Raw genomic sequence first — 12,724 nt, 5'->3', positions numbered from 1 at the left:
GCCCTTTCTCTCAGCTCCTCCATTACCCCTGCCTCTGCCAAGCCTTTGCACTGCTTCTGAGGGGTATGGGAAATACGGTTCTGTATTGTAGTTTAAATGAATTGTTACTCAGAGTTCTGTATTAATATGCCTAGTAAGGAGTCTATTTGTCCAAAAACATTTCCTGAATCTTCTTTTTGTTAACTCTATTGTTACAGACATACTTGCTGACAGGTATTTTGAAATAAATTACCAAAATAATTGAAACTGGGGTGATTATATTGTGTTATTTTGACAAATAAAATATGTACAATTTTAATTTTTTGGTGCAGAATTCCCCCAGGGGTATGTAATATCCATAACAAATGGAAACAGAGTGAGTGAGGGGCTACTTAGGAAAATATTTGGGAGGAGCAAGTAGGGCACAGGGGCAGGCAGGGGAAGGAGGGGAAGACTGTTGGGGGTGACACAGTGAGAGGCTGGAAGCGGGGGGTAGAACAACACAAAGGGGGGAGAAAGAGACAGAGCACGCACACAGTATAGGGAGAGGAATGGGAAAGGGAAGAAAAAAGGTAGACTGAAAAGATTCCCTCGAGAAGAAGCCGAGCGGTGCAGTGGATGAGGAGGAGCAGGAAAAGTAGAAGCAGAGGGGATATGATTCCACTGCAAGATTATTAGAAAAAGTGAATGTCAAATATTACAAATAAAATCCAAACAACATCCGACGTGATGAAAGTGACAGAAACAGAGCATTATCTGTGTATGAATGCTGGGTGAGAAATAGACAGTGCTCTCTATAATTCTATTAAGTTTGAAATTGAAGGAGACTTTGGAGAAATCTCCCTGCCTCTGCTGGGGTTTCCCTTAACTCTGTGTAGTTCTCAATCTACGCTGCTAAGCATGACATATCTCTGTCTCATGAACAGAAGTTTTCTCTTTCCTTTAGAAAACACCAGATTGCACCATGTCACAAGTATTCCAGAATCATGTGATGGAGGAAGAGAGCCTCCAGCTGCCTTACAACCACTTTCCCCAGATTACTGAAGATCTCCTATTTTCTTCAAAGAGACATTGCCCAGCCTGTTCAAACCTGCCAGGCCAAAGCAACTAAGCGTATCCAGAGACTTTAAATGAGTATGGCTTTCGAAATGTACCTGTTAATGAGGAATTGTGAAAATTGACTCACGTGGGGGAGGGGAGAAGCCACAAACTTATGCAGAATTTAAGGGCTTTTTTTTTTTTTAAATATAAATGCACATTACTGGTCCTTATGGTTACAAAGGCATTCTAATGTGAACGAGTGTAAATGGGTGTTTTCTTGAGTCTGCAAAGAGCTGGTTCCCATGCCTTTGCTGATATTCATAGATCTGCCAAGCAACAGCAGAGTGTAACTAATATAAATGATCAATTTCATTGCCACTTCTCAAAATCCTGGGGAGGGATGTGGTGAGATATACCAGTTTCATGCTGCTTCTGCTGCTTCTTGAGAAATTGCTAAGCAGCAGTGAAGTGGAACACTGGAGTAATTCTACCCTGCACTAGCCTGCTGCATATTAATTGTCCACGTGGACTCTGCTGACATGCATCAACTGCTCATTAGTGTGCTTTGATTAGTCCCATTTCAAAGAGGACTAGATGTATCAGCCCAAGGCATGGGAAGAGAAACAGAAGCTATCAGGCTAATAACGAGCAGCCCCAGCCTTCAAATGAACAATGGAAATTAGCTACAGGAACGGTTTGCTAGGAACATCAACAACAAAAAAACACCTTACACCTGCTGCCCTATAGAAACTCTACCCCCACCCTCTCCACCGCTCCTTTCCCTCTGCCCCCCTCCCTTCCCTCAGCCTCCCCTCCCATCCCCCTCTCCTTTCCCTCTGCCCCCTCGCTTCCCTCAGCCTCCCCTCTCATCCCCTTCTCCTTTCCCTCTGCCCCCTCAGCCTCTCCTCTCATCCCCCTCTCCTTTCCTTCTGCCCCCTCAGCCTCCCCTCTCATCCCCTCTCCTTTCCTTCTGCCCCCTCAGCCTCCCCTCTCATCCCCCTCTCCTTTCCCTCTGCCCCCTCGCTTCCCTCAGCCTCCCCTCTCATCCCCCTCTCCTTTCCCTCTGCCCCCTCGCTTCCCTCAGCCTCCCCTCTCATACCCCTCTCCTTTCCTCTGCCCCCTCGGCTCCCTTCCTACCCATCCTTTCCCTCTGCTCCCTCAGCCTCCCCCTCCTTTCCCTCTGCCCCTTTGTCCCCTCAGCTTCTCTTCCCACCCCATCTCTTCCCTCTGCCCCCTCTCCAACTCCTCTATCCTTTCTCTCTGACCCTTCCCACCCAGCCCCAGCCTTTTCCTCTGCCCCCTCGACCTCCCCTCCCACCCCCTCCTTTCCCTCAGCACCCTCTTCTTCCTTCTCACAGTTCCCCTGTCGGCTCAATGGAGGATACAACCTTTCTGAGCTGAGTCTCAGGTGCAGGAGATCTCCTCGGGGCTGCCCCCAGTTGGAATCAAGTCAAAGAAACCCTTTACCTGCACATGCATCACCTCCTTTCAGCATAGTCTTTAGGGAGCCACTGTTGCGATCTGGTGGGGGTGGGACAGAGCAGGCAGAGGGGCAGATGCTTAGTCTGGTCCAGGCTGTACCCACAGGTTCACTGCTATTTCCAGATGTCTTTAGGATCCCATTTCTTAGCACACTCCCATTCAGAGGCCGAGTCTTGTTGCTTGTGGTCCCGAGGTGTGGGCCATTGGCTGTGAACCCCAACAGGGCTGTTTTTCTCCGCAGTCAAAACAAAGGCTGGTGACTTTCACTTTTCCTTTAGGCAGCATCCTCCAAAAATATAGGTGGGGGAGGGAAGAGAGAGCTGTGGCTGGGGAAAGTGAAAGTGCACAGGAGGGAGGTGGAGCAACGGCCTAGGATCTAATCCAGTTTGGTACACAGAATTTTCCCAGGGATTATTATACTTCACAGTGTTCAGAGACAGGGGACAGGCAGAATGGGAAGGGGAGGAGAGAAAAGAACCCAAAAGCATGTCAGGGGGACAGGATATGAGGAACTCAAATTCTGTGGGGGTAGAAGACAGTAAATTAGAGTGTTTCAGGCTTGGTAGTGGGAGAAAATCCCTTTTACTAGGTCAGAGAAATGTTTTCCTGCTGGGTTGCATGAAGCCTTTGACCATATTGATCACCGTGCACAGTGGCCTGGTTTTGATGCATCTTTGATATCTCTAGGTTTCCTGTCCTCATGACTGGCTCTCGTTTCTGGCCTGGGAAACTCAGACTGATTCTCTTCTCCCTTTCTATTTAGAAAGTGCAGAGAGATTTTAAGCACCGTGTTGGCTCTACCCAGAGCCCTGTTTCTCCTAGTGCATCCGCCACTGGCAGCAACAGTGAGAAACAGGACTGGTCAAACGTTTTCCTTCACAACTGTTTTTTCCATGGAAAATTGGATTCACAACTAAATGAAATTTTTCACAAATGTCTGCTTTCTCTGGAAAACTTTTTTTTTGGGGGGGGGGGTCAAAAAATTAAATGTTTCGGCATTCAAATTTCTGATGTTCTAATTTTTTATTTATACATATTCTTCTATGTAATGTTGTTGTAGATAGGTGGAGTCCAATTCTGTTTATTCTAGTTTAAATAAAGTCCCCTTTATCGTATTTTTTGACAACCAATTGTATTCACTTAGCTACCATTAAATAACCTTTTATCACAGTTTTCAGAGTAGCAGCCATGTTAGTCTGTATCTGCAAAAAGAAAAGGAGGACTTGTGGCAACTTAGAGACTAACCAATTTACTTGAGCATAAGCTTTCGTGAGCTACAGCTCACTTCATTGGATGCATGCAGTGGAAAATACGGTGGGGAGATTTTACACCATTGGGAGGGAAATCATAGATCCTGTGGTTGATAGAACTCGTAAAATGGCTGACCAACATCCACTGTTTCATGTTCTCTGTGTATATAAAATCTCCCCACTGTATTTTCCACTGCATGCATCCGATGAAGTGAGCTGTAGCTCACAAAAGCTTATGCTCAAATAAATTTGTTAGTCTCTAAGGTGCCACAAGTCCTCCTGTTCTTTCATCACAGTGTAACACTTCCCCCAGCTCTCACCTGCGAGGTAAAATTACATCACCTCCATGACAGACTAAATTTTGGTTGGTGGTTTTAGGACAGGGTGACTCTTGTATGTATTTCAAATTATAACACAATAACCTTACTCTGAGAGGTCTGTTTACACCTCTACACTCTAGCCCTGGGGAAAGAGTGTGCAAGAAAATGACCCCTACAAAGGAGTGAAGCCTGGTTAGAAGCAAAGCTAGTTGGCAACACTGATGAAATGAATGAGCTCTGTGGAGCTGCAACCTATTGGTGATTGCTCTGAATATTCTGGTTCCACCCCACAAGTTACGTTATCCAATTATATTTCCTAAAACAAAGCTTTCTGCAAACTTGATTAACACATTTACACAAGTTCCCATCCGAAGAATAACTATCTTTCAGAAAGAGCAGAAGGCTCTGTACATGGCTGAAATCTGCACAATGTCATACAGCTTCAGATAGTAACTGGATGTGATGCAGAAGCCCTTAGATAATATTGTAAAACATATCTGGGATCCTGAGTGTGCTGCCAAAAGGACTTCATTCCTATCCAAGCCATATAAATGCCAAATCTCCCATATTACTTTCAGCTTTCCTGTGAAAGAGGCACAAACCCCATGCTACAGAGACAATTTAAAAATAAAAATAAATCTACACAGGGCTTGTCCCTGCTGGGTGCTCCTGGAAGACACTTGTAGCACAGACATCATGTGCTAAATAAGTCTCAGGGCTTAAAAGTGGATTTTTCTACCCTGAGCTGCAATTGTAAGAGTAAGGAAACCTATTGTCTGAATCCTGGTGGCTTAGAGAACAATGTTAAGGGCCTTGAGATTGTTCATGGTTCAAGGCAGTTAATGAGTAAGTCAGAAGGAAATGAATTAAGTTCATCCCAGGGTCAAGAACCATTCTGTACTACCAGATGGAAGCAATTAAGATCTCTTAAGAAACCAAACTGTTCAAAACTGCAGGACCAGAGAGAAGAGAACATCTCCCTCGCTCGCTGATGTCACTGACTTAAGTTGGGAATGTCTGAAAAAAGAAAACTGGTACTTTAGGCAATAACCCAGCCTTCTCCTGTGCAAACTGCACACTTAGTAGTGTTTTGTTTAACTTCTCCTGCACTGCTCCGGGCAGGACAGTGCCATTACCAGGGGAGTTCATTTAATGACTCAGTGCTTTAAAACCATTTTATTTAGTCTGAGAGATTAATCAGTCAGTCAGTGTCCCTGGGCACTTCCTGTTAATCAGTCATATTATCTACCTAGTTTCCTCAAGTAAAGATACTTGAGGAATTAGAGACAATGACAATATTAGCAAACTGAGACTGCGACTAGCTTTTAGATATGCAGGCAAAGAGATATAAGTGACCGGGGTAAGTACTGTTAGCACAAGAGGTCACAGAGGTAAGAAAGGGGTTTCCCTGGAGACATGTACATTCATTTTTAGAATCAGATGAGCAGGTTTTCTCTCTCTCTCTCTTGGGCTGTCATATCTTCACCGGGATTTTGAGAATGCCTCTCACTGGTCTTATATTGAGGAATTACTCACAATTCAAAGTAATAAGACAGCTCCTAGCAGGTAAACTGATGTACTGAGACCAACTACATCACTTTCCCAAAACATGGCTCTTTTTTTCCGGGCCACACCACAATGCTACAAGTCACAACTTTGGCTCGTTCAGGCAGCTCTTACAACAGCATGGCTTCTGGGCCAAAGCTCTCACACTTTGCCTACAGCAGCTGTTTGTAACTACTGTAGACTCCCTTTTTAAAATAAATGTTGCTATTTTGCTGTATACAGTTGCCCTACCAACAGATGTATCCAGTACAAATATAGAGAGCAGAGCAGGGTCAGGATATAAACATTGAAACCACAGAATAAAATCCAAGAAGAAAAACGTTTTAAAAATAAATCCAAAGAGCTATTTAAAGACTGTCAATCATTAGCAGGCTGAGCGAGGGGGAAAGACAGTCTTTGGTTAAGGTAGTAGACAAAGGATAATATTTTCAAAAGCACTTAAGTGACTTAGGAGCCTAAGGCCTATTTTCAAAAACGACTTAGGCACTAGACACCAGACACCTAAGTCTCAATGAGACTTCTGAAAATCTGAATGAAACTTCTGTGAGGCTCCAAAAGTCTAAGTCACTTTTGAAAATGGAACAAGGCCTAGATTAATATTCTACCTTTTCAGAAGAAAGAGCCCATAGTCTGAGTTGCTTCCATGAACTAAATTCTTGAGAGATTTTGCTTAAAGATAGCAGAAATCTCACAACACCACATGACGGGCCTTGATTTGGCCTCAGACTGAACTCTAACCAGAATTTAATTTGGGTACAAATCACTGGAGATTCTGGCTCTAGTTCACTGGGTTCCTGGCCCATGACTAGGGCTTCTACCCACTGATGGTAACACAAGTAATAATGATACTTCAAACTTAAACAGGAGTTTACCAAACTTAACTAGAACAAATACATTTCTTAGGTAAATATGGTAACGGTGTTTAAAAATTATCTGCAGACTCCATACTTTGGAAAGGAGAAAACTTAAGTGTGGTGTGACTGTAGTAGGATCACAGAAGTAGGGTCCAGAGACACAAACAGTGATAAACCAGAAGAAAAAAAAAGTATGAACTTTCTAGCAAACAGACAGAGAATTCAGACTATGGGATTTAAAGAAAACAAAAAGATAAATCCATTAACCGCACACTCTTTGGGGCAAAATAATGAATGGTTGTTTAGTCCAAACTCACTCAGATTAGTTTAAACCTACAGTAATTATGAAGAAACTCGTACAGATACAGACAGACATCATCTTCCTTTCCAAATGCAAACAGATGGACATCATACCAAAAGGACTGAAGGTAAAAAATCCATTACAATCCACATACCACACAGACTATGCTGACAGCTTGTGCCACACGCTCTCAAAGAAACTGCGGAACCACCTGATCAACATCCTCTACAACAAACAGGGAAAGATTAACTGGATACTCTCATAAAAAACCAACCTTCCACACAAACTTCCTCGTGGCTGGACTTTACAAAAACTAGACAAGCCATTTACAACACACACTTTGCTTCTCTACAAAAGAAAAAGGACACTAAACTATCTAAACTACTACATGCCACAAGGGGCCACAACAGTGGTTCCCTTAACCCACCCAGCAATATTGTTAATCTATCCAATTATACCCTTAGCCCAGCAGAAGAATCTGTCCTATCTCGGGGCCTCTCCTTCTGCCCCTCCACCCCCACGAACATGATACAGTTCTGTGGTGACCTAGAATCCTATTTTCGACATCTCCGACTCAAGGAATATTTCCAACACACCTCTGAACAACATACTAACCCACAGAGACCTTCCTACCAACACTACAAAAAGAAGGATTCTGGGTGGACTCCTCCTGAAGGTCAAAACAACAGACTGGACTTCTACATACAGTGCTTCCACCAACGTGCACGGGCTGAAATTGTGGAAAAGCAGCATCACTTGCCCCATAACCTCAGCTGTGCAGAACACAATGCCATCCACAGCCTCAGAAACAACTCTGACATCATCAAAAGGCTGATAAAGGAGGTGCTGTCGTCATCATGAATAGGTCGGAATATGAACAAGAGACTGCTAGGCAGCTCTCCAACACCGCTTTCTACAAGCCATTACCCTCTGATCCCACTGAGGGTTACCAAAAGAAACTACAGCATTTGCTCAAGAAACTCCCTGAAAAAGCACAAGAACAAATCTGCACAGACACACCCCTGGAACCCCGACCTGGGGTATTCTATCTGCTACCCAAGATCCATAAACCTGGAAATCCTGGATGCCCCATCATCTCAGGCATTGGCACCCTGACAGCAGGATTGTCTGGCTATGTAGACTCCCTCCTCAGGCCCTACGCTACCAGCAGTCCCAGCTATCTTCGAGACACCGCTGACTTCCTAAGGAAACTACAATCCATCAGTGATCTTCCTGAAAACACCATCCTGGCCACTATGGATGTAGAAGCCCTCTACACCAACATTCCATACAAAGATGGACTACAAGCCATCAGGAACACTATCCCCGATAATGTCACGGCAAACCTGATGGCTGAACTTTGTGACTTTGTCCTCACCCATAACTATTTCACATTTGGGGACAATGTATACCTTCAAATCAGCGGTGCTGCTATGGGTACCCGCATAGCCCCACAGTATGCCAACATTTGTATGGCTGACTTAGAACAACGCTTCCTCAGCTCTCGTCCCCTAACGCCCCTACTCTACTTGCGCTATATTGATGACATCTTCATCATCTGGACCCATGGAAAAGAAGTCCTTGAGGAATTCCACCATGATTTCAACAATTTCCATCCCACCATCAACCTCAGCCTGGACCAGTCCACACAAGAGATCCACTTCCTGAACACTACGGTGCTAATAAGCGATGGTCACATAAACACCACCCTATACCGAAAACCTACTGACCGCTATTCCTACCTACATGCCTCCAGCTTTCATCCAGACCATACCACACGGTCCATTGTCTACAGCCAAGCTCTACGATACAACCGCATTTGCTCCAACCCCTCAGACAGAGACAAACACCTACAAGATCTCTATCAAGCATTCTTACAACTACAATACCCACCTGCGGAAGTGAAGAAACAGATTGACAGAGCCAGAAGAGTACCCAGAAGTCACCTACTACAGGACAGGCCCAACAAAGAAAATAACAGAACGCCACTAGCTGTCACCTTCAGTCCCCAACTAAAACCTCTCCAACGCATCATCAAGGATTTACAACCTATCCTGAAGGACGACCCATCACTCTCACAGATCTTGGGAGGCAGGCCAGTCCTTGCCTACAGACAGCTCCCCAACCTGAAGCAAATACTCACCAGCAACCACACACCACACAACAGAACCACTAACCCAGGAACCTATCCTTGCAACAAAGCCCGTTGCCAACTGTGTCCACATATCTAATCAGGAGACACCAACATAGGGCCTAATAACATCAGCCACACTATCAGAGGCTCATTCACCTGCACATCTACCAATGTGATATATGCCATCATGTACCAGCAATGCCCCTCTGCCATGTACATTGGTCAAACTGGACAGTCTCTATGTAAAAGAATAAATGGACACAAATCAGAAGTCAAGAATTATAACATTCAAAAACCAGACAGAGAACACTTCAATCTCTCTGGTCACTCGATTACAGACCTAAAAGTCGCAATATTACAACAAAAAGACTTCAAAAACAGACTCCAATGAGAGACTGCTGAATTGGAATTAATTTGCAAACTGGATACAATTAACTCAGGCTTGAATAGAGACTGGGAGTGATTGAGTTGTTACACAAAGTAAAACTATTTCCCCATGTTTATTTCCCCACCCCACACTGTTCCTCAGACGTTCTTGTCAACTGCTGAAAATGGCCCACCTTGATTATCACTACAAAGGGTTTTCTCCCCCCCCCCCCCCCCACCCACACTCTCCTGCTGGTAATAGCTCCTCTTAAGTGATCACTCTCCTTACAGTGTGTATGGTAACACCCATTGTTTCATGTTCTCTGTGTATATAAATCTCCCCACTGTATTTTCCACTGAATGCATCCGATGAAGTGAGCTGTAGCTCACAAAAGCTTATGCTCAAATAAATTTGTTAGTGTCTAAAGTGTCACAAGTACTCCTTTTCTTTTTGCGAGTAATTATGTTGTAACAGGACAGCATCTAAACACACACCAGGTAACCAACCCTAGTTTAAATATTTAAGGACCCAAATCTGACATCTTTTTAAAACACTGAATCTAATGGTGAATAAATCTAATTTTGGTGTCTTTTTCCTCTCTGGGGAAAGGTAGTTCAGTTTCCATGGCTCTTCAGTTTTTGGCCTTCCTACTAGGTTGCCAGCAGAGATGTCAATTGTGATAGTGGTTTTCTTTTCCTCAAAGGTGAAGACACCATTTATCTACTAGGAATTGCTCTGATACCACCTTTCCAGGTAGCAGCCACCTAACAGCCATCAGATTGCAACTTCTGGTCATATACCAAGCTGGTCCAAATGTGAAGTGATGATAGAGGTGAAAGTCTATGCTATTTATGGGTGCTGAGAGCCATTAAACCAAACTGTAAACCCTGTATATGATAGAAACCACTTCAAACCCTGGGGTGTGACAGCACCTACAATGCTATTCCCAGTTTCCTCTGCTGTCCTAGTCTCCTCTACTATATGAAAGACAACAACAAAAGCTAACTTGGCTTCTGGTAGTTATTTCTGCTTTTCAAGAAATGTACAACATAATACAGCGTGAGTCAGAAAGACAAATGATGGGGATCTTGGCCATTCAGTAGAACAACTTGCATGACTTGTCTATTTCAGGCTGTGCAAGAAACAACCCATCTAGTTTTGACCTGTACGCCAGTGGCTCTCAACCTTTCCAGACTACTGTACCCCTTTCAGGAGTCTGATTTGTCTTGAGTACCCCCAAGTTTCACCTCACTTAAAAACTACTTGCTTACAAATTCAGATCTAGAAATACAGAAGTGTCACAGCACACTATTACTGAAAAATTGCTTTCTCATTTTTGCCATATTGTTATAAAATAAACCAATTGGAATATAAATATTGTACTTACATTTCAGTGTATAGTATGTAGAGCAATATAAACAAGTCATTATCTGTATGAAATTTTAGTCTGTACTGACTTCACTTGTGCTTTTTATGTAGCCTGTTGTAAAACTAGGCAAATATTTAGATGAGTTGATGTACCCCCTGGAAGACCTCTGCATACCCCTGGTTGAGAACTACTGCCATACACTATGGCAGTAGCAGTTCAGAAAGACTTTGTATAGTACATCTCAGTGCTAGATTTCCAGGAGATCTGTGGAGTTTGTAAGCAAATTAGAATTACTGATGCTCTTGCTGGAAATGGCAATAGCAAAGGCCTAATGGGGAAGCATCCGTTCAGGAACCTAGCAGTGGGAATGGGAAATAAAGGCGGTTGGGAAGGGTATGTGCAGGAGAGAAAGAAAAGCAAGAGAGACAGGTGATGCGAGATACAGATTTATCAATTCTAAAGAGTCATTTATGTCCTACTATAGAGTTACATGGTCTGATTCTCAAAAGGTGCTGACCACTTGCCCCTCTCATTGACTTAAATGGGATTTCTGGCTGCTCAGAACCTCTGGAAATGAGGCCAACAGATGCGCTCGTGTACACTCGCATATGGGAACCTTGAGAAAAGTTCTTAATGATTTATTGGGTGCTATAATTAGAATGTCTGAATGGATGAGTTAGATAGCAACAACTGCTGTTATAGACACAGTGAGCTGAGCAAATGCTGCCATCTGTTGGTAGAGAGTATACATACCTGACCGGATGCTCTAGCTCAAGGGCGGCCAACCTGAGCCTGAGAAGGAGCCAGAATTTACCCATGTACATTGCCAAAGAGACACAGTTATATGTCAGAAGCCCCCCATCAACCCCCACTCCCAGCGCCTCCCACGCACCAGCAGCCCCGCCGACCAGCACCTTCCCCTCCCTCCTCCTGATCAGCCATTTTGTGGCGTGCAGGAGGCTTGGGGTGGGGGGAAGAAGTGAGGGCATGGCAGGTTCAGGGGAGGGGGCTGGAAGGGCTGAAGTGGAGGCAGGGCCTGTGGCAGAGTCAGGGGTTGAGCAGTGAGCACCCCACCGGCACATTGGAAAGTTGGCCTCTGTAATTCCAGCCCCGGAGTCGGTGCCTATCCAAGGAGCCGCATATTAACTTCTGAAGAGCTGCATGTGGCTCCGGAGCCATAGGTTGGCCACTCCTGCTCTAGCTTAAGAAAATTCCTTCCTCTTTTAGGGTTTGTCTGCATTTTAAGCTCGGGTATAATTTGCAGCATGAGAAGATCAACCTAGCATGCTACAGAGTGCAGCCCTGGTGGCACAAAGGCTAGCTGCCTGGAGGACATGCCTTTCCGAGACACAAGGCATGTACTTGGAGTGACAAGCCCCTCCCACTGCTTGCACCACCCCGACTACTTTATTTTGAGCATACTAGGCTCCATCACAGCTAGCATGGGTAGGTCTCCTTGACTTGGGAATTATATCCCAGGCTCGAAGCATAGACATACCCTCGGTTAATTAGCATCTGTGGAGGAACGGCTGGTACAGAATTTACCTGGCAAAGTTCAGTTTCTTGCTCTTGTAACACTGACAGACCCCAATTGTTGGCGGGTGGGTGGGTGCGAGCGATCAAATTTGAGACCTCTGAAGCTTAGTGTATGAGCCTCAATTGCATGAGCTAAAAGCCAATTGGCTCTTAGCTAAGGCTGTAGCAGACTACTCAGTCTCTAGATGGTCTAAGGTGCCACTAGAGGAGGACAGAGGACCCACCAAGCAGGCATGGGTTACATAATTCCTTTCCATCCCAGTCACCTCTTTGCAAGCCTGCACTCATTTGGCAGTGGAAACTGACAATGCTCCCCTTGGTGAAGACCTACTTGTGACATTTGCTTAGAGCAAACTTGACTTGAAATCCACGAGAAAGGGCACTATACCATGTGAGATGAAGCATGATAAGGCCTGGAAGGTTTGAAAAAGGGAGGAGGCGGCACTGGACGGTCCATATTTCATCTGGTTAATGAATAAAGTAAAAAACCATGAAGGCATAAAAGAACACCAGGACAACACTTCG

At 44.5% G+C, this 12,724-nt stretch overlaps 1 long non-coding RNA gene across 2 annotated transcripts in view; it reads right to left on the bottom strand.

Annotated features, from left to right (window-relative positions):
* Positions 1-2,828, bottom strand: part of LOC142072953 (uncharacterized) — a 64,095-nt gene extending 61,267 nt beyond the window's left edge. For both annotated transcript variants that reach the window (XR_012669576.1, XR_012669577.1), the window contains exon 1: positions 2,488-2,828. This is a non-coding gene — a long non-coding RNA (uncharacterized LOC142072953). The remainder of the gene's footprint in view (positions 1-2,487) is intronic.
* Between the last annotated feature and the right edge of the window lie 9,896 nt (positions 2,829-12,724).

The sequence above is a fragment of the Caretta caretta genome, chromosome 8, assembly GCF_965140235.1.
Source record: "Caretta caretta isolate rCarCar2 chromosome 8, rCarCar1.hap1, whole genome shotgun sequence".
NCBI lineage: Eukaryota > Metazoa > Chordata > Testudines > Cheloniidae > Caretta > Caretta caretta.
This window is presented reverse-complemented; position numbering and strand designations above follow the sequence as displayed.